Source organism: Opisthocomus hoazin, chromosome 5 (genome assembly GCF_030867145.1).
Source record: "Opisthocomus hoazin isolate bOpiHoa1 chromosome 5, bOpiHoa1.hap1, whole genome shotgun sequence".
Classification (NCBI taxonomy): domain Eukaryota; kingdom Metazoa; phylum Chordata; class Aves; order Opisthocomiformes; family Opisthocomidae; genus Opisthocomus; species Opisthocomus hoazin.
This window is the reverse complement of record NC_134418.1, coordinates 67,692,887-67,717,624: the sequence shown is the minus strand read 5'-3', so window position 1 is coordinate 67,717,624 and position 24,738 is coordinate 67,692,887. Positions and strand designations below refer to the sequence as shown.

Sequence of the window (24,738 nt, the reverse complement as noted above, 5' to 3'; positions counted from 1 at the left end):
TGCAAGCGTTTCCTGGTGTGGCTGTGGCTGTAGGCACCGAAGCTTGGAGGAGTGTTTGTGGTAACTCAACAGGACTCAGTATAAAGCAGAAACGCATACCATCCACCTCTATGGTTCACATAAAATACGAGCTACTATCTTTCTATAGCTGATAAAAGTGAGGTATATTTGACAAAGGCAAGAAAAGAGACTGGCTTTGGTAAGATATCTATGTAGTATCTTTCAGTGTCTTACACCTCACAAATAATATAAAATTTTATAAGAAGTATTTCAATAACCCTTGAATTTTTTTAATGCACTTAGATGGAATAATAATCCTTGGCAGCTGCAGGGACAGAGCAGCCACGCTGCCCACGCCAACCCCTGGCACGGCGCTTGCAATGCCCAAATGGGAAGGACTGGGGAAAAAAGCGTCCCGTAAGAGCCTTGTGCCAGCAAGCCGGTTGGTCATGAGTCATGGGCCAGGTTCTACTGATTGGTTTTGGTGGTGTTTTGCATTTCAGAGATCCTGTTGACGAGAAATAAATAAGTAAATGAAATAGAGGTTTTACTAGTAAATGAACGTATGAGGGCAGACCCACCTCTGTCTCAGCATTCATTGTATTTCAGCACGCAGGGGTGGACTCAACTATTTTTCTTCTGCTTGCAGCTGTTGCTGCAGCCTCTGTTTGGAATATCTAACCATGTTCATTTCCCTGATTCTGGAATAATTCCTAGGAATTCCTGATCTTAGACATTATCCTGACTACTAGAAAATAGTTGTGTAAACCATAGGCAAAATATAACAAGACCTTTCCTAATGATCAGCCCAGGGATGTTAGTCCTTTCTTTAGTTTGCCATAGTGGAACATGGAGATCTGAGGATCCAGCAGCCCGGCTCTGCTGTTCGATGACACGAAAGATACTTCATAGCTGTATAAGATAATATTTCTTTGGCTTTATTGTTCTTCTTAGACTGCTTTCTTAAGGTAATGAGTTTTGTGTAATAACACTCTGTATGTGTGCACGCTTCAAACAGCTTGTTGCAAACTTCTGTTTTTTCTGGGAGAAAGCTATTATAAATTCTTTAAACACAAACACACTTAATTCATAAAGTATCTACTTTATTAAGGGAGGAATTATGACTGAAAAACAAAACTTCAATGTCAGACAGCTGAAAAAAATTTTGTTAAAGCCTTTACCAAGCTTTTTTCAGCAAAGCAAATATGTATTTTTCAATTTCTAATAACAGAAGTACCCATGCCTTAGCTTTCAGGTTAATTCAGTTAAAAGGCCATGCAGCCACAAGACCCACATTGATTGGAAATCAGATTTCATTAGTTTCAGTGCTCACTAAACTAGATTTTCTTACAAACTGAGTTGAATTAATTCATACAATTATAAAACATCATTTTAAAAAGGATTTTGTGTTCTGTAACCCTTGCAATTACAGATGTTGCAGATTTCAGTCACCTGTCACATCTTGATGGCTTTGGTGATCATCCAGAAGGTGTGGAGGTTTACAGGGCTCCTAAGAGAGATTGATGTCTAAAGAATGCCGAAAGTTCTTTGTTCATCTTTCCTTTTCTACTGTTGTAAAGAGGTGTGTATCCTCAGGTCATTCTACGAGGTGGGAAAGAGGGACAAAATAGGTTTTTGATATTAAGGGTTTCTCCCTTCTGGTAGCAATGACCAGAGCTGTGGAAGCTACCTGATTTCCTTCCTTCTGAAAAGACTCGTGATTTTTGTTCCATTTTGAAATATGGGAACTTAAAGCATCAAACCCAGCAGTGAACAAAATTACAAACAGATGAACCATCAGATGGAGAAAACTATAGACTATCCTCCTTAACGTTCCAGCTCCCTCATCACTCTCTTCTTTACAGATACTGAGTGTGACAGATGATCCTTACAGGGTTGACCCGAATGCTGGCAAATTCAGACAATTATGCTTTGGTGCAGGCTCTAAAATGAAGAATTTTAAGAGAGCTGCATGCACAATGAAGTGTCTTATTTATTAAAATTTAACAAGCAAGCGATTAGAAATGTGTGCCCCTGTAAACATGGTATTGCTGGTAAGTCTAATAACCCTGGGCTATATTAGGCTTTATGCATCTGATAGATAAATAGCTTGTCAAACAGCAATGGCATATATTGATCATAATAGACATAATCATATTAATAATGCCTGTACTTCACTGGAAGCAGCCATATGTCTTATTGCTGCCGTGGATATACAGGAAATTGGGATCGTACAAGATGTCCAAAACATATGTCACTTGCAGGCATTTTATTACTTGCATTTCCTATGTAGCTATGCCTTTGCTGACAGATCTCCACATGCAAAGCGCTGTTGAGCTTTGCATACGAATTCAAGATCTTTTTCCCCCCTGTTCTCTTATTGCCAAGATGAACGTACTGTAGCAAGGACTCCAAGGCTGAAAAAAAAAATAACAGAAGAGAGTACATGCCCTGTAATCCCTGAAAGGATTGATCAATGTGGAAAGTAGAAGTGAATTAGAATACAGATATCCATGTGTCAGATGGAAAGACCAAGCAGGGACGTGTACGTGAATAGTAGTTAATTCTACTGTTCTCTAATGTCACTGCCAAAGAGATTAAAGTTTAATCCCAGGTCATTGAAGCCAATACGATTTGCATTGCTGGTATCAGTGGTTGAAAAACTCTTACAGAGGTTTCAACCTAAAAAACAGTCTCCAAAGTGATTAAGTTCATAGTTCCTGTTGTTATGCAAATAAGCCTCGGACCTAGTATTAATAATATTGCTATGCGCAGTTCTGTGTGTTCCTTAAAGACAGCTTAATCGGCCTGAGAAATGTATTAACTGTCAAAAAACATTTTCTCTCATCTGAAGCACCTCTCCTTGTGTTGGAGTATTTTACAAGTGACACTGAAGTAGTTTTAGACTCTTTTTGCACCTTCTAACACCCATAGCCAGCATAATACCTTAAAAAAAGGTTTTGCACGCAATCATGTACTTTTAATAGTGTTAAAAGACCAGCTAAACCTCTCTTTAAAATGATGCAGGCTCATTTTCTACCTGTAAGTTAATCTTTCGGAAAGTTCAGAAAGATTGTCACACCCATTTTGGGAAAAAAAAACCCACAACAAATCCAAAGATGCCTGTTTGTATGCATCCACATTTAACCCGTACGCTCACATTTAACCCCTATGTTTCAATAAAACTGTATGACCGTGTAATTAATTGGCCGAACACATTTAGTGCCAGCGCCATTTCTTTTGTGGATTATACTGTCATTTAAGAACTGAGATGCAAGTCAATGGTGAAAAGGATTAGCCTGTCAGCTTTGAAGTTCCTAGAAGCAGTGTTTGTTCATGCATAAATGGTAGACAACAATGACCTGGGAAGAGTTAATGCATGATTAGTAATTGTTATCAACACGCTACAGGCACAAACTGCATGCCTTACGAGTAACTGTACCGCAGCTATATCTGTAGAAATCCATAAAGAATACAACTGTACATTGAAAAGAATCAGGAAGACAGTTATTATTGAAATGTCATTCAGCAACAAGTTCTATACTTTCTGCAACATAAACACTTTCTAAAGGCACTTATTGCATGCAGAGATCTATACAGGATCAAGTACTTGTCTTTATTTCCTCTATTTACATAACGAAGAGACAGATGCCTTGTTGCGCAAGTCAAGGCAATTCCAGCTAACATGAGTTTTAAGTACAATTCGGGATTCCTCCTGGCTGACTGTGTTAGAAAGATACCTAGATGTTCCTGAGGACAGCAGGGAGGGCAGCTTGCAATGTCACGTTCAGATTTCCTTTTTGCCCACCATAGTGCGTGCATTCTGCCTAAATCGCACCGCTGATGTGCTTTACTGTAGTAGCTGCTCTTTACTTAAATTCCTCTTGATTTGCACTCAGTCTGAACAGCTGTCAGCTACCTGCTAGACATATGGTGCCAGAGGCCCACAGGGCCAATTTCTTACGACCCACAAGATGCTCAGTCGCAGTCTTTGGAACGCTTCTAGCACACCATTATGGTGTTATAAGGAATTGTGCTTATCCCGGGCTCCAGCTCCAAGCTGGACACGAGCCTCAAAATGCAGAAGAACCATTATGTATATACAGCAGCCCAAGTCCTGGAAAGCGACAGCAATCAGCAAGAACAGTTGCCTGAGGCACAAACGCAAGTATGTGACATATGATTTCAGGAGATATTTTTCAAGAATAGGGAATGTTGGGCGGAAATTAGGGGTTGGAGCAATCGCTGTTATATGAACCCTCTTGACCAAATGTACTTCTGAGAGGCTTGAATACAATTAAGCACGCAAGAAAGGCCGTGTCCTCCTAGTTTGAAAAACACACTTCAGAGTAATCATAATTATATACTTGGTGCCTAGTTATTACACTACGTGGTTTCTCAGAAATTGTAATAGCAATTAATAATTTCCAAAATAGAAACTTCCAAAAATATGTTACCCAGAAATCCCTGTAGAAATCCCATTCATCTTACAATGACAGCTTGTTATGGAAACAAGTATTTTACACAGTATGCCTGAAATGTACAGTGTAAATTACATACCTTACATCAACTTTAAAAATAAATCTAGCACTGAAAGTTCAAGAAGCTATGGCGAAACCTCTTGTGCTGCTAATTCTGTTTTTTACACCTAACTGTAAACACAGATGCCAGAGGTTTTAGCTTTTGTGGTCATTCAGTGTTAAAGAACGTACTGACCTTTTACTGCACCCTTAGCATAATTTTCTCTCCTCTAAGACATTATCATTCCTGTCTTGAATGAGGCGAGACTCATACATACTAATGGATCCGACATCAGTGCATGTAGAGATAACTATTTTTATGCTGGAAACAACCTGGTGGTTGAGAAACGATGTTCTCTTTTTCAGGTTATATCTGATTGTTGCTATATTTTTGCCTTTACATAGGTTAACTGTGATATCAGTTAGGCCAGTCAGCTGAGCCATTGCCTTTAGTAGTGTCCTGGCTTCCTCATGTCCTTGAGTGTGATTTGAAATGCTTTGTTTGATTAAGGATCTGTATTTTATGCGAGTGCTTATCTTGAACGTTTTAGTTAAAACCATAGATCTCGCAGTCACTCTGAATGCAGAACTCAATGGAAATACTCCATTTTGAACATCTAAAGAACTAGGACTAGGGGTTGCCTGCCCAGACAGATATATCGTGTCAAGGTACCATTCTGTTATTCTGTGTGCAACATAATTGCAGTACTGTTCATATGAAGACCATGCAGTCGTCAAATATTCGAAAATGATTGTCAAATGACTGCGTAAAAGCAGCCATGCTACTTCAGACCACTGGAGCCCATAGCGCAACATTCTGTCTGTAACAGTGGCCACAGGCAGATGCCGAGGGACGAGCGTGATTGGGGCCAGCAGATGTTGTGCTTCACCTGAATACCTTTCCAAACTCCAACCATTTTCAGCTCAGGGGATTTCTTAATACCGTTGTGAAAGTACATAGACCTTAGTATATTAGAACAAGGCACATATCAAGGGTGCTGCTGCCCTGCCCCTCTGAGATTAGTAAAAGAAGAATATGGGGCCACCTGAGTGCACAGAGGAACTGTCAGACTGCAGAGATATAGTCTGAGTCTGGCTGTCACAGCTGTCAAGTCTAGCATGACAGCTCAGCTCCAGGGATGAAATTCCTGCTGCTGCAGGGCAGAATAACTGGGTAAATAAGAGCCAGAAACCCCAGGCTCTTTATGTCATTGTTTTCGTTTGGCTAGCAGTATACATGCACAGGCATTCGGCCCAGTGCACACAGGAACACCGTTTTTCCTGGTTTTCCCCATATTATCTCTGTTTCATAAAACAAAAAATCACTCAGCCTTGCAAGTAGAAGCGATTTCCCAACCTTTGCCCAAATCCTTCCCTGCTTAATGCCTGGTTTGTGAAGAAAGTTCTTACGTTAGCATGCCAGTGTCTGCATCCAACCACACAGGCTTCCAGTGAAGATCTGTCTGAAGACAGACCAGACAGTGACCATTTCTGGGTTCTAGCCCAACATCCAGGAAAACGCGACTGTGAAGCTGCCCTGAGTACGTCTCGGAGACCAGCCTCCAGCAGCTGTTGGCTGTCTCATTAGAGTCCCTCACTGCTGGAAGCAAAGCTGACCAGCCAAAGGCCACAGAGGCTGCTGAGACTACACTTACAAAGGGCCTGGACAATCTCTTTGTGGCTAGCATGTGAACCAGAAGCTGAGCCCCAGTCATGGTATCATCTACCGACATAATGACCCAGGTGAAGATGTCAGCGAACTGTACTGCGACATTAGGGACAGCCACCGTAGTTTTTATATATATCTGCTGGCAGCAGTGATGGCAGAAGTGTATCTCAAATGGGCTTTACAGCATTTATAAGTCCCATCAACTTTCACTAATATCCAGGGAGGCCTCTTTTCTGGTGGCTCATCTGGTCTAGCTCTTTACAGTCAGCAAGAGTCTGGAGACTCTGAATTACTGACATCGTTCACTGGCCAGTTAACGGCCTAGATGCTGAGGGTGATGTTTCCTGCTGGAAAAGTGATAGCGTAAATAAAATGCATTGGAGACAGCTGGTCTTAAAATCGCACAAGGAATACATAGTGTCAGTGCTGCAATTACACTCCTCAGTTTATATGTCAGCCAAGAAACTCAGGAAGACAGATCATGGGAGACATTTTGATGTCACTCAGCCTCCTCTCAAATGTGTAGCTATGGTTCTTCTCTGCAGCGGCATGCTGCAGTATGGTGTGACGCAAACACAGTGGCTTGCTGTCCAGAGCCATCTCCAGCCTCTGCAGCTGCTACTACATCTCCACATCTCAGGCGTATATCCCTAGCTAGACCCCACATTGCCTGGACCTTGTCTGCTGCAACAACTGTCCTTACTTTAGTCTCTGCTTTAGTCCCTGTGGTCTCACTATACCCTCACTCAATTCCTATTACGGAGTTTCCCAGCCCAGCCTCTCAGCACTTGCTCTAATCTAATCTTAATGACTACTGTCAGCCAGTCCAGTCCTGCTCTCTGATTCTTGCTGGAGGGCCTGGACACTAACGCAGAGCATGTGGGACAGATCAGGGCTCTCCCACCCATTGCCAGCAGTGGGGACTCGCTTCCAAACTGCTTGGGTGGGCTCCTCAGTGCAGTCTCAGCTGGGATTAAGCGTCTCTAGATAATAACAGTTTTAGGCCACTGGCATGAAGGAGACGCATAACGCTGCTTAGGTTAGATGTTTGGGCTGGCAGTGACAGGCTAGAGACCTTCCCAGCTGCATGGTGACTGAAGTGCGCTGAGCATCAGGAATGCTGCCAGAGGGAGAGGGAACAAATTGCCATGTCATGTTGAGCTGGGAGCTGATGATAAGTAGGTTAAATTAGCACTAATAAGGTTCAAACTAGACCACATTTCTTCATTTGCTTATGCTGAGATAGATAACAAAGTCCAGCCTTACTAAAGTCAAATTACTTCACACCTACTTTATTCACTTACAGAGTAGGCTAGCTGCTCTCTCAAAGAATGGTTGGCTTGGAGTGTTTTGACAAGTCCATATTGTATGCTTCTTAACACCTCATCCTTTCGGTGTACACAATTTGATGAAACAAATATGTTATGCCCTTTCTCTTTCTAGAATTTCACGTTCCTCCTTTCCTCTCTTTTCATGATACTTTAATGAAACTGAACTAGCATCAGGTTCACAGTTCCGACATACATAGTCTCTAGCCTCTTCTCTCCTTTCCTGTCTTGAAATCTGTGGCTAACTTCCACAAATTCTAATAATCAGAACAGTCTCTGAATTTTCAGATCAGTAGCTAGATTGGTCACTCCAAATATGGATTGACTTCCTTTTTTTATGGTGTTCTTAAATCTACTTCAGGTACTGGGCCTTGTGCATGAAATGGATTTAAGACCACTGCAACAATGCTTAAAATGGTTGTTTAATTTATTAAAAACATTAAAATTAACTAAACATTTTCCTTTAATAAGTACCTTGGCTTGGAGTTTTACAGAGATACAGATCACAGCAAAACATAGATATCTTGAGATGCTCATTGTGATTTGCTAAAGATGAAAAAGTCACTCATAACTGATATTTCTTTATGCGATGTTACCTGTATCCCTGAAACGATCCAGTGAACTTTCGTAACAAACCAAACAGAAACAGAGACCTGTTGTCTAGTTCAAAAGTATGGACAGTCCTTGCTCAGACTCAGGTAATAAAAAAATTCCCTTTTAGTTCATGTGAACCAGGATTTGAGCTCTGGTTATGGAATATCATTGGCAGTGTAGATTAATGGATTTCTTGTTGTTGTTTGTCTTCTCTTTCAAAACAACTTTGTTGCCAGTCAGCTATTTACAACACAAGTTCAGAGCAGCAGTTTTGTTATTAAAGTGGTGGAAAAGAAACAAATGCAAACATAGAAGTGCAAAGATGTGTAGCCAAAACTTTTAATATGTTTAACCAGAAAACAGGCCACATAAATGATCTTTATTATAAAAATGTATTTTTTCTGTAAAACTAGCCACTGATGCTTATTGATGATGTACGCCAAATATGAGCTGCATTTGATTGACAAAACTCCCAAACCTGGCCCACATCTTGGCCTGCTCTGACTACCCGTCAATAGCGTGGAAGGAAATCCAGCCATCCAAAGCAGTTCCAGCTCTTTCCACCCAGGCATCTCCCATCCAGGTCTGCTGGGACACAGTGCTGCTGGTCACTGATTTTTAGCAAGAGATGATTCCTGGCTCTGAGAACACTGCTCCCTTCCTCTGTCCCAGGGGAAAGCCACACAAAGCTAAGCTGTTTGACTTTGCCTTGGGACAGAGTTGCAACGTGCATATATCCCAGCAGTGAATTCAGTTCAGAAGTGAGGTCAGGTTTTGTCACCTCCTGAATGAACTTGAACCCTGGATCTAATTTAGACAGTAAAGAAAAAAAGGGGGAGGGGGGGGAGAACAAGAGGCTTGTTCAGCCTGAAGAAGAGAAGGCTGAGAGGGGACCTAATATATGCTTATAAATATCTCAAGGGTGGGTGTCAGGAGGATGGGGCCAAACTCTTTTCAGTGGTGCCTAGTGACAGGACAAGGAGCAATGGGCACAAACTGAAGCAGAGGAAGTTCCGTCTGAACATGAGGAAGAATTTCTTCCCTCTGAGGGTGACGGAGCACTGGAACAGGCTGCCCAGGGAGGTTGTGGAGTCTCCTTCTCTGGAGATGTTCAAGACCCGCCTGGACAAGGTCCTGTGCAGCCTGCTGTAGGTGACACTGCTTTGGCAGGAGGGTTGGACTAGCTGACCCACAGAGGTCCCTTCCGGCCCCTACCATTCTGTGATTCTGTGATTCTGTGAAGAGAAAGAAAAGGAAAAGAAAAAACCAGTCCTCCCAGAAAGGACCCTGAAATATAAATGAAGCCCCTGTACTTGCCCTATTACCCCTTGACTTCACAGCTGTGTCTATCCACATCAATAGGGAGAGAGGCTTAGGCCCCTGCCAAGCCTGTTTGTGTTTTGTTTTTTTTTTTTTCCCTGAAATGAGCTAGCGGTGACGTTACTATTAGCATTCTCTCTGCTAAAATCTCCCCAGCACTTCCATGAGAGTCCCCTTGCTTTCACTGCCTCAGTAAGCATAAATTCTTCAAAAGCTAGTAAACTCAATGTATCATAAGAACATTGTGTTGCTGGAGAAACTAGCTAAAATCTTACCTTTCCCAAAATATATCTGCCCATGGGCTCTCGCTTACTTTCAGGAACTGCAGCGTTTCCTTATCCGGCCAGGTATGGATCTCCATTCATGGGCATGGACTAAGCTGAGATCTGGGCTTCACTGTTAGGCTGATGCAAACTGGAGACACTCTTTAGACATGTGGTTCCCCTCTGGTGGCTGAAGATCCAATCCTATTTCAAGGGGCTCTAGGGCTGCATGGACGTTACAAAGTGGTGCAGAGCAAAACAGAAGGAACGAGAGTTTGACGTGTTGAAACTCGGCATGGTCCTAGGATTGTATATGCCCGTGGTGTCTTTACCAAGAATTATATTTGTGCAAATATCTGACTGCAGGCACGCACCACACATGCATGGAAAGGTAATGTCTCAAGTGGGGTGAGTCGGGGGCACTCCAATGCGTGACCTCAGCCTTGGTCCCAGCAAGAGGGAAACCATTTCCCAGCCCGGCAGTCACACACCCTGGCACATCCTGCAAGACTCCAACGGTAAGTGCAAGGCAAACCCAACCCCTCTGGTACACTGAATCAGAAATGTGCAGCCATTCTTCCCTTAGAGCAGAGCAGTCATTTTGAGTTAACTTCACATTAGCCATTTAGTGTCAGTAAAAGCAAATAACAGTTCTTTAGCTGTGTCTCCCTACACTGTGGGATAGGAGCAATCTATTACCGTCTACCACAGCTAATGGTTTTCTCTTTAAAGGTAGTGCAGCCACAATGACTGATATGTTGGAAATATAATCACAGTCTTTGCAAATACTTTTCTTTTCCTCTCCATCGATAACCAAGAGACACATTATACTCCTCCAGCAGTGCTGCTCAGTGAGAAAAACTTGACCCTGCTCAGGCACTAGCTTTATTTTGAATTTATTTTCAACAAATTTTTTTGTTTCGAATTCATATTAAAGTTGTGAAAATATGTTCCTTTGGTCTACAAAATGATTACATCCTTTCCAGTTTACACAGAAACTGTCACTACCCTGACACCAAACCAATTTTTCTTAATGGGCTCAATCCACTGTCAGTGAAACCAATGAAGTGCATTTTTCATCAGACTTAATGGGATCTGGACAAGGGCATGTGTTTCTAAATAAAGCCAAATACTGGGCTGATTCGGTATTCATTTATACCCACGTAAATTGGAAATCAGCCAGTTGGCAACTTCTTTTTTTTTCCTTCGCGATTGTGTTTTGCAGCAGAAAAAAAAATCCCACTTTATTAGGGTGGAAAGGGTAGAAGAGCAAGATTACAAGAATGAAACTGTAATTCTCTTTTCAAGTGATGTTATACTTGATTGGTATGCCTCAACTCAAAAGGAGCTTTATAAATTATCCTGAGTTCAGCATCTCAAAAGATTTGCAGCAGCCTTAGGGTTGATATGACTTAAATTCAGCTCCCCACATACTAAAAGAGACTTTTCTGTTGCTGACTATTGGCTAAGTATAACAACACTCAAACTATACCTCTTACATGGCACCTAGGTATGAGGCAGAAAGAACGTGAAGTAAAGCTATCACATCTGTTCCACTCGCCCCTTACCCTCGGGGATTTCCCTTCATTTATTTGCTTTGGCAAAGTAAAGAGATTTTTGCACAGTCTCTGGCATCTCCATGTATCTAAAGGTATAGTAACGCAATCCCTGAATTTGACATATGGGTGGATTATGACAACGGCTTACACAGCAGACAGCTTTAAAAGCACGAATGACAATCTGTTTAGTTTTCAAATAATGGCAGTTTTCTACACAATCCCTCACATATAAAAAAGACAGAAACACCCCTGTGGTTGAGAACACGGTGAGCATTGCCAATGATCTCCCTCTTGCTACTTCAAAAAAGGGGAAAAGATAGTCCAATGCCTGGTAAAATTTCCTTTCTCCTCTATTCTTTGCCAAAATGACCTCTCTTCTTTAGCAAATGTTGAGTTCTCATGTTTTGCATCTAGAAAGCTTGATAATATGTTTAATCACTTTATAAATTTTATGACATTAAATCATTAGCAGCAGGCTGATAAACTGTAGTTTTATTCCATCTCCTTCATTCTCTGAGTTCCTCCTTGAAAAATGATGATGGTCTTAAAAAATCTGATGTCTCACAGGAAAATAATGGAACTTATGTACTCTATATTGGTAAGTGTCTCCCATATATGAAGACACAGAGCTCAGGTTGAACTGTCTCTTGCATAATGCACAGCAATGAAGAATGGTAAAGATTTTAAAGAAACGGCCACTTAGAGGAAAGATGACATGATAGAAATCACATGTAAAATGGAACCTGGCATGGGAGATGAGCAGACAGAGAAGAGCAGGCCTCTGACTCGGGCAGGCGCTGATTAATCCTGTAATCCTTTCACTCAGCAAAGAGGCACAAACATATACTCCCTGCCATTCCTCAGAACGTATCTCCACCAACAGATTCTCCCTGCATTGTTCTGCATTTATCTGTTAAAGTGTTCTCTAAACACAGTGTGATAAGAGCCTGTTTTCAAACAGGGATAAGTGAAATAAGATAAAAATAAGCCCCTAACTCTTCCCTCGCTGCTCTGTTCCCTGCTCCCCAGCTAACAGGCAACTCCTGTTGGTTTCCACGGGAGTGGTAAACATTGCTAGAGCAACCAGACAGAGTACACACAGAGGAAATGACCTTTTCTTCACCACCTTTTAGGGCCTTGGCAGTCCTTTTGTGTGGACAGCAAGAATGTATTTTGTTAAAGAACCCCATGCCCAGTTCATGACGCCGTTCAGCTAACTCCACCAACGATGCCTGGCACGGCCGTATGGCTGGTGCACAGCCCCGTCCTCTGGACAGGGTCCGTTCACACCTCCCAGGCCCCAGCAGATCCAGTTATGATATGTCAGAGACAAACACAGCCACATTTTAATAATTTTGAAAAGGGGACTTAGTAGAAGGCCCTGCTGGAATGCTTACTAGTGACTTCTAGGGGTCAGAGCACGTTAGACAAGGACCCTGGAAATTTGTTTCCAATTTCAAAGGATTTTAATAATTAAATGACAGAAACATCAGTATGAAATATCAGTTGTGGGATTATTTTTTTTTCTCTTGGATATTAATCACTAGTTGTATAAACCCTAAGGAATAAAGAACGCATACCTTTCCCAGGAAGAGAATGAGAAAAAATTTTGACAGAAGCACAGTTCACAAACACTTTTCAGAATGCCTACCTACAGGACTGAAGGCTGAGAAACACGTTTTCAGGCAGTTATCACGGTGGTGTTAAGACATGTCATTGACCTAGAAAATGCAGTTTACCAGCTGAGGTTTTCTGACTTCTGTCTTGAATGGAATTCAAGAGAAACTAGACCCCAATTAGAGATAAGCCCCACCCAGGCAAAAAGCATTATTGTTTGGTCTGTCATCCCGGCTGATGGATTTTCGCACTTGCAGGAGTTGTGGTGCATCAGTTAGTTTAATTCTTCCAATCATAATTCACTTTTTAATGGTGTTATATTTTCTTTTGAGTCACTAACTGTTTTCCTTGATTTCTAACCTATTTCTTTTGTTTAAAATTAAAAACATTTTGCTGCTAGGACTGAGTTTGGCTGCACATAGACAGTATATATTAAATAGATAGTATATATTATATCAGTATATGTCCCACCTCTTTCTTATTTGGGGTTTTCCACTTTTCCTTTCCTCCTATTCAGACCAACCAACTCTCCTTAACTCTTGTTTTCCACAGAAAAAAGAAAGTGATGAATGATGCAAGGCCCCACCAGTGACAGAACTTTTCCATATGGAAATACTGTCTCATTCCAGTGCTTTCTAAGCTATGAGGCAACATTTTCAAAGCCACACAGAGCATTCAGCCACACATTTTCCATGTTTTATAAGCTAAAAAAGTTTTTGAAAGATTATGCTGATGGACACATCCCCTATGAACTCTAATTTTTTATATAACATGACTTGAGTTCCTTTATTCAAAAGCTCACAAATTCCGAAGAACAGCTTCTACTGATACGGGAATTTGAAGTATCTTTTTGTCTATATCTTCCTGACTATCTTCAGTTGAGATCACATCCACAAAAAACAAAATAATTATTCAGTGCTTAAATTCTATTAGAATGAGTTCTTTTTGTCAAGAACAAACAAGGTCACTTTTATCACATGTACATTTTAGAGATCCTCATTAGTATAAATATTTTAATTTAAATTATTTGAAACTGGTAGATAAAAGTATGATCTCAGATTTCTGTTATACTGGAGGCTGGCTGACTTTGTAATCTTGATAAATAGTGGTGTGTACTGAGCAGTCCATCCTAGTATTCATTATTGGTCTTGGACTTGGTACCAGGCATAAACTTTATTCTGAACTGAAATGTTGTGAGGGACTTCAGGGAAATTTTGCCTAGAGTTCTTTGTGAGAAAGTCCCAAAGGAACATCATGAAAGGAAAAGGATGTGAGAAAAATGAAGTGTTTGCCAAATTCCCATCACTACTGACTAAAATTGCACATATTCCTGATATCCATGCACTCGAATACTCTGCACTTCCCTACTTTTATTACTGAACTCCTGCATCATAGTGCTTACACATGTAATTATTATTTACTTTCCTGTCCCAAAAGAAGAAACTATTTTAAAAACAAAAATAGATCTCTCAGCCAGGTTTTGCCTCTGCACAAGAAACACCGGCCACATGAAGCCTCATGAAAGGTTACCATAAAAGCTGAAAACAAACACAGACTACCCGAAAATGCAATTGCTCAATATACCCAGAACTGCCAGCAGCAGTTTCCTCTTTAGGCTATTGACTTCATAACCTTACCCAACCCTTCAGAAATTTCCTGGTCAACAAGACTTTTCGGAAGCTTTGTGAAAAAATAATAAAAAATATATAAAAAAAGCATCAGTTCTAAACAGTTTCCTTAAGACTGAATCACTTCACAAGAACTCAGACTAAACAATTGTAGAAGTTACTATAAGTAAACTGGTTTATCCCTGTAGAGCAATAAAGGCAAACAAGCAGACAGGAAAGCTTGTTGAAAACAACATCTTCAGACTACCAACTGGAAGGAAGATTCAGGTATCTACTGAAAATCTGCTTTTCTGTAGTGGAAGAAAAGGTATTGCAAAGATTTTTCTTTTATTGTTTGTTCTTTATTTTAAGTAAAGGTTTCAGAGACACTCCCTGGTACAAAGTAGGTGAAAGATTTCAGGCTGAGAGGGTTAATTCTTCATGAAAGCTTGGGTCATGATTACTCCTTTTCTAATTGAATACTGTGTTTACAGTTGTGAATATTCAAACTTGTAAAAGTGATTCTCAATGTAAAAGCATAAAGGCCATTTTTGAAAAGTGTATTCACATCAGAGAGGGAAGATATTTTGTGAGAATACACTGGCTCTGCATTTACTGCTGTTAGCATATTCCTGTCCTTGGAGATGACCTTGGAGGGATTACTTACATGGACAAGTTCAGGCACTCATGTAAATATTAGTACTACTGGATTATGTGTCTGTACCAAATGGAGCCCCATCTCACTCCTGGTTATAGTTAGTGATTAATATTTCAAGGAGAGACAGAAATTAAGAAATAAGTAGCCAGAGGATGTTAAAGATTAGATGAGAAAGTTGGGGTCCCATCTAAGTAAGGATGCTGTTATATTTTTCTTTACATAGAAGCTTGGACAGCTGACCTGGCTGCAATCCATTTTAGAGCTTTAAGGCACACAATACAAATCATATCCATAATTTCAGACCTAGGTTTTGTGAGATTAGCCTTATGAGGATATGATGAACTGGTCTATATAGGACAAGACACAGGAGTTACCTTCTATTTAAAATGTTAACTTACTTTTTGAAGTTTTGCCATCTTTAATGAAAACTGGCAGCTCACATTTAAAAAACTCACAGTTTTTTCTTTCCAGGTCTCAAAACTGTAACTGAAATATGACTTTTAAAAAAAAGTTTATCACATAAAATTTGCCATTAGAAATGCTTCTAACCCAAAATGTCTATGACAGCATTATTCTCTTTCAGCAGAGGCTTACAGACCTTCAGTCATTGAAGAGGCCTCCACCGTGATGCATATGCACGTCATAAAAAATGCACTGTACCACGGTACTTAAAGTCTAACAAAGAAGAAGTTTCTTTTTTGGTCTTTTCCTGTTTTAGTGGGCTTTTGGAGGGATCACAGCAGAACCAATAACTCACCAGTGGGCTTTGTGAAGAGCTGAGACATCAGCTGGTGCAGAACTTCCTTCTCCTCCCAAGGGTTAGCTGGGTGGATGCTGACAGAAAACAGCATCAAGCCAGGCCTTGGCTCCCTGCTCAAAGTCAGATACAAGCACATGCAGAAACATTCACTTTCAACCAAATGCTCCTACTTGCTTTTCCTTTTTTCTTTTCTTTTTCTTTTCAGTACTGGAGTTTACTACCTCTTATTTTGCTTGAGAGAAAAGTTAGGATCTTTCTAAGGAAAGAAAATAGTAATTAAAATAAACAGAAGGCAGGATCCTATTAGCATCTTTCAAACAGAACTACAGTTAAATTTCTGCGTTTCCATTAAAAGTGCATGTCTTATTCTGACTCAGACAGGGTTTAACAAATACAAATTGTTACGTATGCTTAGGATATTTTAACCTATACCACTTAAGAGAGTCAAGTCCTGTACTCAGTTTTTCTAGGATTTTCATTTTAGCAAATGTTTGACATTGTGGTTTGAGAACACAAAGCAATTTCTTCTTGGCCTTTCATATGACAGACGTAGATAATCTCCTTTCTGACTTCTCACTCTTCTCCCGACAGGGGGGATGGCTGCAGAGCCATCAACCCCGAGAGCGCTGATTGAGCTACAATAGGTGCTGCTCCTTAAAACACACTTTGAGAAAGTTTTGTTTTTCTTTAAACCTCCAGGTCTTTTTCTTGCTGCTTCGGCTTTCATAGCCTATTGCAAACTTCCTGTCTACCTGTCACAGGTATTTGATTACAGCTTTTCCACTCATCCAAAGTATAATGAAATTCCTGCCCTGGACGCCGGGGGTTGTGAGATGAAGGAAGAAAACATGCGATTGTTTTCCTGCCTGGGAACGGCTGCAGCCAAGAACAACACAGATTCCTCTGGTGCCACGTCTGTCACCAGCAGCCACGCTCCTTCCTACGCCACGCTAACGGCCTTGCGCTTTTATTTGGAACGAGGGGCTCCTCCATGGATAAAGGGACAGATGAAGCATGAGGGGCAGCGCCGGCTGCAGCAGCTCGGGGAGGGCTCTCCTGGCAGACCGAGCTGGACACGGACAAACAGGAGCAAACAGATGTTACACAACCACAAAAATTTCTTCTAACATCATTTTAGCAACATAGGGGAACCCTGGCAGTCGCAAGGCATTTAATCAGTCAACCTTACTATAAATAAACAAGTAATTTAACTTTAAATGTCATTTCATTCCAGGGTTCAGTTTCAGGTTGCTATCACACAGGCCTCTTCCTCAGCGAGACTTGTTCAGGGATGGTTCCTGAATTCACAAAAAGCAAAGGAGGACAGAAAGTTTACTCAATCACAAAAAGTACAGTCCTGTTTTGAATAGCAAACCATGAACTGGGAGAGGATCAGGACTTTCTTTTAACAGTGATGGACTGAATAGCAAGCCTTGTTTTATAACTAGATAAAACATTCCCCGCAAAACTCTTAAGCAGCCAGGAAATGTGTTTTTCGTAGTCTTACAATTCTCCTTTACGGACCCAAAAACCTTTGAGGATCTGAATTACGAAAACTGGCAGGGTACAATAAAACACTGCAACTAGAATAAAATATCTTCAAATACAGAAGAGCAAATTCTGATATAGAATCATGGAATCACAGAATTGTTTAGGTTGGAAAAGACCTTAAGATCACTGCCAAGTCCACAACTAAACCATGTCCCTAAGCACCACATCTACACGTCTTTTAAATACCTCCAGGGATGCCCTCCCTGGGCAGCCTGTTCCAGTGCTTGACAACCATTTTGGTGGAGAAATTTTTCCGAATATCCAGTCTAAACCTGCTTTGATGCAACTTGAGGCTGTTTGCTCTTGTCCTATCACTTGTTGCCTGGGAGAAGAGACCAACACCCACCTCACTCCAACCTCCTTTCAGGTAGTTGTAGGGAGCAAGGTCTCCCCTGAGTGGTAGCTGAGGAGTCATAATCCTTCTCTTACTGTATAAAACAAGCCTGTTCCTGCTAAGAGAATTTCAGCTCATAAGCCCTGTGTTAGAAATGCAAGACTTCATACTGATCCATGTCCTTCTCCTTTTTGTTCCAGTCCAAGGACATCACAAAGACTGAAAAATGGCTTGGAAAGCAAAACGGGTTCAGTTTCCTCAGCCAGGAATTCCTACAACATACCTTATTATCTGCTGAGTCAGGATCATCCTCGTTTTTCCTTTACTGCCTTTTGGAATGGAATATCCTTTGGGGCAATGGGAAACAGGGCACCGAAGCTCAGGTTTGATACCAAACCCCTTAGGATCAGCAGGCAGTTTGTCTCCGTATGTGGCACCTGGCTGCAGCTATCCCCAGAAGCATTCATTCTACGTAGGTTAAAGTATCCTATAATGCAAAGTGACTTTTTACCAGGCAAAGTTACAAAATAATAATAAAAAAAACATTAAAAATACAGCTAGAGGAAAACATTGTGAAAGGCACCAGGGAGCTCACTTATAAATTCATGCTCAAATTAGGTAAAATATCTGAAGATTGTCACATGCCAGCAAAATTTTGAATTCCCAATACAACTAGTTTTCAGCGACAACTCAGGCATGTCCCAAATAGGAGTAAATCCGTGTTCTAATCATTTGAACACCTTAATCCAATAAGGGGAAAAAAAACACAACTGAGTTCCACCTCTGTTTCTGTTAGTGCTTTGTTTTAAAGTGTTGATACTATTAACATGTTACATCTGACCTCATTCTTTCACCAAGGGGTCACCACATAACTGCAATTAGATTTTACAGCTTCCCTAGATATACTGCGTGACTCAATATTGCTTCATAATCAGTTCTTGTGGCAAAATTAAAAGAGATGCAGACAGGATTTAAGGAGGCTATAATCAGGTCCATAGCTGTGGGTGGAAAGGAAGGAAGTTGGAAGATATTTTTAACGTATCATGTGAACTTCAAGTTGTTGTGAGTGCAATACTCTCGCTATAGTTATGTGTGACTTGGAGCAGAGCATATTAAAAGTAATTTCCCTGGATACTGGTCAGTGCAATCAATATCCGCAAATAGAGGATCATGTAGTATTAGTTTCCAGAATATTCTTTCCAGGCAATGCTAAAGAGGTTCAAAGTTTACATTCAGTTTGAAGAAGAGGGCTTATCTGAAGTTTACTTGAATTAGCCAAAAGTCATGCAAATTGCTGTGGGCTAGAAACCTCTGGGAACAGCTCTTTATTATCTCTCCAGCATTTATGCCACATTTCTGTGCCACAATTACGGTAGGTCTTTTTTTAAGGTTTTTCAGGATAACAAATTATACTCTTAATCTAAGGATGGAAGTGAAACAAGGTACAAAGAATATGTGAAAACAATACATTTGAAACCCAAATTATGCCCATCCATAATCTCAAAGGGTGTTTATAGTCATATAAAAATCACACCATCTAGTAGAAAGATGTATCCCTAAGAGCAATCAGAATCAAAACTTTCATTTACTCTTCTGTCTGCATGTTAATCTGGTTAGCATAACAGACCTATTTGAGAGAGCAAATTAGATTTTCCTATGACATCTATTCCATCTACAGAATTAGTTTAACAGTATAATCATACTTAGCAACACTTTAAATTTGAAGATGTTTCTGTCTCATGCTCTAATGATGATGTCTGAGACAAAAATACCACTCGACTTCAGCCCTTGTAGGAACTGGTGAGAGGGTGAACGTGGAAATACTTGTATTAGCAAACACTTTGAACGTGAAGCCGCTGACATAAGACTTCACTGCCATATTTTGGAATCCATTCAGGTGTCCAGTTCTACAGAATCCCCCAAATATCAGAGCCATTCCCCTTGAGGGTATTGCCCTATACTGGATGTACTAGAAACCTCCTGAGCTGTCTGAAACAATGCTTTGCTCTTAGTATATGAAGGAACCTATAGACGTTCAACAGTGCATTATAATGAATCACTTACATATCCTATATGTATCAGTCTAGTCTACAGGGAAAAAAAAGGAAGTAATTTATTTTGTATACATAGAAAAGAATGATTATACATGCCTTTAAAATTTCCCAGGTGTTCTCAATTTCAAAATGTCAAAGAAGATGCATCTAACGCAAGATATTTTTCTAGATTTTTTTTGTTTTTGTTTTTTTTTGTGGGTTGTTTTGTTGTTGTTTCTAATGGAGGTAGTGGCATCTTTTCTGTCCAAAATGAATTTCTAGTTCTTATGAAATTCTTAAGAAACCTCTGATGGAAAAAGAAGGAGACAGATTTCTGCTACATTGAGACAGCAGCAGGTTTGCAAAAAACTAAAGCACCAGAATGTCAGACTGAGTATGCTTTTGGAAAGAAAATTTCTAGCTTAGAAAGAGGTCATGTTAAAAACAAAACCAAAAAAATCACACATTTTAAAAAGCCATTAATACTGATTTTACTCTCAGTCTTGCTCCTCTTTTTTTTTTTTTTTTAATTCTGAATAGGCATGTACAAAATTGTTGCGGATTAGGATGCAATTAATGCTAATACTTTTCTTGTTATGTCTCTAAAGACCGACTAGGAGACTCCATTTAAACACATAAATGTGAGAGGGCCCTTTTCCCTAGGGGAGCAAAACGCAGAGCCAGTTCATATTAGCTACGAATCCATTCTGGCGAGAAGTTAGACCATTTCACTCTGGACGTCTCTTTCTAGTTCAAGTAATAAAGACAGGTCTGGAAATCCAATTACTGTCTCTTGTCTGAAATATTTTAAAGAACTTAGAAAAGGTCTCAATGAGAGAGAGAGACCCAGAAAACATATTTTGAAAGTTTCATATTTAAAGTTTATGCTTGTATCCTTATGGTTTGGAGTTCAGACTTTAACTGATGTGATTACCCACATAAATGCACTATATGTTATGACTATTAAGTCAATTACTGAAATTACTGACTCTTTTTTTTCTGGCTACAACACCACAGAAACAACGTACAGGTTTTCTGCATTCTGTTTGCAGCTCTGGTACTGACTTGCATCTCAGTCTAAAAGGCAATGGAAATATAGTTATGTTCACCAAGAGAAAAAGGAAAAAAAAATAGCTTTTGAGAATGGGGAGTGATAAGCATTATTTCACAACACTAGTTTTGGCCATACATATATCTATTTTGCCTTTACCCTTTCTAAAATGAGAGTGAAGATGTGTGGCAAGAACAGACGTAAAAGTGCAGGTTTTTAAAATGGGTATGGAAGGCCAGTTTCAAATCTGAGCAGGCAAAAACTTCGAGATTGAGGTGCTTGTTCAGTTCAAACGAATGGGCACATTTTAAACACAGAGTATTTGCAGGAGCCATTTCATACACGACCTGGAGAAGAGGTCATTAGACGAATAAATGCAAAGAAATATGCTCTGCACAGAAAACGCAGGAAGAGCAAATGAAGGAAAATTCACCACATAAGTAGATCCCTCTGACTGATGTTTGTTAGGCATCTGAAGGCACCTTAGCAAAACATTTGGTGCTGGGGAAAATAATTCATTATGTAGATAGAATGATTCTGTAATTTGGACTTTGATTTTGTGATGAGGACATGCAATATGAAGCAAATGCAGCGATGCAAACGAGTTCACACAAGCTACCCACAGCCATGGCTCCAGTGATTAGGTGGTTTATGTGTGTGTGTAACGAGCTGGCCATGCACGACCCACTGTTCAGTGCTGCCATCGTCTGTGCTTTGTCTATTAAGAAGGGCTTATCGCTCAGGTATTTCCTTATTAGTTTTCTTTTTAGAGGTGCTGAATTTCAAACCAGAGACTTCCTAAATGACTCACACTTGCTTTTTAAAATTAAATGGGAACAGTGTCAGTGCTTCTTCTCCCAAACTGTAGGAGTCAGCACATCTTCATCTCAAATCAGTGATTGCAGGTAGAGCCGGTTTAGGATATTCTGTCATCAAGGTCAAAGTTTATCAGGAGCGCACCAGTTTTTACAAGATTTACCAAGAAGGAAATCTCAGAAGAGAATGTGTGTTTTTGTCATGGGAAATTCCAAGTCCAGGCCGCTCTGCTGGGAAGGAAGACATAAAGTTCAGGTATCATGTCTGTTGAGCTGCAGCAGACGACCTGCACCCATGTCTCTGAGATCACAAGGACGTGTCCAGATTCTTAGGTTACGGATTCCTGCAAAATCTGGTGTTTCAAAAAACAGTCTCCAGAAACCCCAGGCTTAGGGCAGGAGACTTGCAGATTTGTGAAACAAGAACAATGACAAATAAAACCAGACACACCAAGAAGAACAAGTCCAACGGGTCACCTTCTGCTTATTTGTATACCTAGGGTTAGTCGCATGGATGCTTGACTACTAATCATAGACAGACATTAGCCAGGCAACGGATCCAGTACTGTGTCAGAAAGAGATAGTTGTCAGTATTTGCACAAAGCAGCTCAGTTTTAAAATTTTGGCTTTTAAGCAAAAGCTACTCTGTCAGAAGGCTCCTGATAACCTATAGGAATAACAAGGTTTTTGCAGCAGTCCCTAGTGCCAGCTTTCCTGCAGCCAGTCTTCCTAAATAGAGAGGTTCTTTGCAGGATCCATTTTTTACAGAGTAGATCATCTCACAGTTCTGAATCTTGAGGATTCTCAAAGTTTTGAGAAGGTATTAGAAAAATACTAGATAACGCTTGCAAAGTTGTTTAACATAAGATTTTAATATAATAATAAAAATGTTATTCTGATTTATTTTTAAATCTTATTACACAATAAACAGGATCTTGAGTTCCTACCTTTCTTTTTGACCCAGATGAAGGGAAATGAATCTAAAAGAATATCCTCTATAAACGTACCCAAGAGTTGTCCGCTTTTATGGCCCCAAGAGGCTTAGTGCTGAATCCTGCCATAGGTCAACTTGATCCATTCTCTCTGCTTTGAATGGTGTTCAGCCACACATGGAACATGGTAATATCCTCAAACGGGTTACCTCACAACCTTGTCAAGCAACCTAGTTTGTTTTATATTATTTCTAAACATTAAATTTAAATTACATATTCTGTCAAGTTATGTTTTTCACATTGTTCTAACAACAAAAAACCCCCCAATTTTGGTTTAGATAAGTAAGAAACATTGAAAACATCAAGAAAGGAAATAAGGAATGGAGATTGATCTGATATAAGCGTGACTGAATCTGAAGGTCGATGTTATTAAATTGTACATCTTACAAAAGAACAAAGGTATGAGAAAATGGCAGCAGGACCAATGTTATGGGACTACAGAGCTAGAGAATAAGAGAGCCAGGACTGCTGAGAAGTAGGTGGTCTGCCAGTAACCTAGTATCTGGCCAAGAGGCAATGCCATTTTCAGGCTGAGCTTTGTCAAAGGACGTCATGTAGATGCTAACGTGAGGCCCCAACTCTCTTTAACCTTTCAGCTCCAGGTCTCTGTGTAGCATTTTCATTTTCATTTACCAGCATTTGGGGAGGGGAGGGGAAGGGGGCAGGAAATAATATTATACTAACATATACTGCGGAAAAGGTTTCTTTGTAACTGCAAATTACTTTTGGGATCTGCTTTTGACTCATAATGTGAGTAAGTCTGGGAAATTCCAATATTTTGTAACTTCAATTTTATTCCAGTGACCTGCAACCAGAAATTCCAGGAAAGTTCCCTATTGGAAACTGTGTGGTGTTTGAGAACACCGTGCAAGGTGAGCCAGCTGGACTCCCTCAATTATTTGTTCCCTGACTGAGCCCGCGTGTGGGTTTGGGCTTTCAGAATGGTTGCTCACAGGCAGAGGCGACAGAGTCTCTTTCTGCACATGTGTCCACCTCCTCCTCACCTCCACAACAAGCAGAGAGGCTGAACCTCAGGGTAGAGCTCCTTCTGACCTGCTGCACATTACAGCTGAAGACGAACCCGAGCTGGTACCAGTTTGCAATGTAACCAGCCTGCACTGGTGAGACACAGCTTTCCGATTCCCTCTTTGAAGCAGCTGTGGTCTGCTTTTACGGCTCTCCAGCACTTCAACACAGCCTGGCCAGATCTGGTTCAGACCTCTGGACTGTTGAACTCAAACCTCCTGCGAAAAAAATAGGGATACGTATTGGTATTGCCAAACTGCCTGCCTGGCAGACCCTGCAGGAGCTCAGTTAACACTACCTACTTGATTAAAATCCAGCAAAGAGTACATAGTTTCATCAAGAAGAAGTTAGGAAAACAGCTCAGTTTTGATGAGAAAATATCAATCCATTTTATGAAAATTAAGTACCAAAATCACATTTGCACCTCTCTTCAAAATACCGGGTAAAAGAAAATCCGGTCTCTCAGAAGCATTCCCTCAGCGTCTTTCAGCTCCCCCGAAACACCTTTTCAGTAGCATAAGCAGCGACTTGATGTTTAGGCAGATGAGTTCATTATTGGCCTGGTTTTTTAAGAATGACTGTACCATGCGGTAGTTATGACACTACTTTTCCAGCCTTTTTTCTAACCCAGTTTTCCTTCTTATTTAATTGCGAGCACTTTAGGGCTGACAATTTTTTCTTCTTCTGTATTTGTAGTTATATGTGGTTTTTAACATAATAATAATAGTCTGGTGTATAAGGTTCTGTTTTCTTTTGTTCTTTTTTTGCCAAACAAGAAGCATCCATATACACCCTCCTGAACAGCAGTATGGAGCTCCTGGAATATTAATTATGTGTAGCTCATTTCAAGATTCCAAGATGTGGTTGTAACCATCCTGATTAAATCCATCTCACAAGTAGAACATAATCTGGCCAGTGGCAAGAGGTTAAAGAGATATTTATTTATCCTACATTGTCTTCAACTAACTTTGGAGACATGCTTCAATCAGGTTTTTAATTAATATTTCCCTTAAGTGATCTCTATTTCCCTAATGACTTTGA

General features: G+C 40.4%; 1 long non-coding RNA gene across 1 annotated transcript; it reads right to left on the bottom strand.

The window, feature by feature from the left end:
* Window positions 1-1,278: 1,278 nt before the first annotated feature.
* On the bottom strand, window positions 1,279-24,029 carry LOC142361450 (uncharacterized). Its single transcript, XR_012764078.1, has 4 exons — window positions 23,676-24,029; window positions 18,064-18,267; window positions 15,893-16,005; window positions 1,279-1,602 (listed from the first exon to the last, which is right to left on the bottom strand). It is a non-coding gene; the product is annotated as an uncharacterized LOC142361450 (long non-coding RNA).
* Window positions 24,030-24,738: the final 709 nt, after the last annotated feature.